This window comes from Somniosus microcephalus, chromosome 33 (assembly GCF_052327205.1).
Source record: "Somniosus microcephalus isolate GS21.2 chromosome 33, FLI_Smic_1.0, whole genome shotgun sequence".
Lineage (NCBI taxonomy): Eukaryota > Metazoa > Chordata > Chondrichthyes > Squaliformes > Somniosidae > Somniosus > Somniosus microcephalus.
This window is the reverse complement of record NC_141019.1, coordinates 6,060,457-6,061,948: the sequence shown is the minus strand read 5'-3', so window position 1 is coordinate 6,061,948 and position 1,492 is coordinate 6,060,457.

The window sequence follows — 1,492 nt, the reverse complement described above, 5'->3', positions numbered from 1 at the left end:
CTCCCTCACACTCTCCCTCCCCCTCACACTCTCCCTCCCCCCTCTCCCTCACACTCTCCCTCCCCCCCTCCCTCACACTCTCCCTCCCCCCCTCTCCCTCACACTCTCCCTCCCCCCCTCTCCCTCACACTCTCCCTCCCCCCCCTCTCCCTCACACTCTCCCTCCCCCCCCTCTCCCTCACACTCTCCCTCCAGGCCCGACCGGACTAACCTCGGTAGCACCTGCTGGTGAACAAGGCGGTCTTTGGACCCGGTTGGCAGACTCCCGTGTCCGATTGAGATCGGGGACAGCCGTTTAACAAAAAGCCAGAGCGGGCTCTCGCGGGCGGGCAGGCGGGCGGCGCATGCGCGGTCAGTGCCAGCGGCGCGAGGCGGCCCGCGGGGAGTAGGCAGGGAAACCCCGCGGGCTGGCGGCCGTTAGCAAGCGGATCACTTCGGGTGTCCATCCCGCGCTCTGGCCCCGACACCCGTCAAACCTGAGAGGGGGAAGTAGAGAGAGACAGAGAGGGAAGAGGAGAAGGAGAGAGAGGGAAGAGGAGAGAGGGAAGAGGAGAAGGAGAGAGAGGGAAGAGGAGAAGGAGAGAGAGAGAGGGAAGAAAGAGAGAGAGAGAGAGAAATATTTTGAGCTTCAGGCCCCGAGTCCCCCCTGCGCGAGGGTGAGGAGGAGGGGGTGGGTTGCTAAACACAATATAAAACTCAAATAAATTGTTAATTAATTCCCTAACACATAATTCAAATATTTACCTTAGTTCCCTAACACACTGAAAGTGTGGGGAAAAAATCGTGAAAAATCAAGATGGCGGCCACTCACCTCGGTTCAAAAGGATAAGGCCTGCCCACACACGCACCGATTGGTCGACCGGTCAGGTCACCGAAGCGTAGGATTGGTCAATCGTCGAGTCACGCGACACTCAACTGTAGGACGGCACGCGCCAGGAACCCGCCGTCCGATTGGTCGACCTCGACGTCACACGGTCGCTAATGAGATGCTAATGAGCGGAACGCTGAACGTTTTTCGGATACCGCGGGCGCGGTTTTTGTCCGGCCGAGAGGTAAATACGCCTATGACCGGTCCGGAATCGCAAGCTTTCTTTTGAGGCGACGCGCGCGTCGGTACGCTCTGTAACTTTCAAACGTATAGAACACGGACAGAAAGACATCGGGACAGACAGACATCGGGACAGACAGAAGAGCCGCTTTATATATATAGATAAGATACACACATGCATGCAGGGTTATACAATGTGTACACACCTATATCATGTTTTTGAAATATATTTGGACAGGCGAGCCTGACTACTTTTTTTCTGCATCATGTTTAAAATTAGTGCTGATGGAAGGAAGTGATATTGACTTTGGCAATCATCAGTGACCGAGCCCAGGTACTGCTCGTTCCCCATGACCTGTCTGTTGTGCGGTGGTGATGCAACGGATTGCTCCTGGTTGTCCTTTTCCACCAGTCATTTAGTTGCTTTGTCCGGGGTTATCTCAA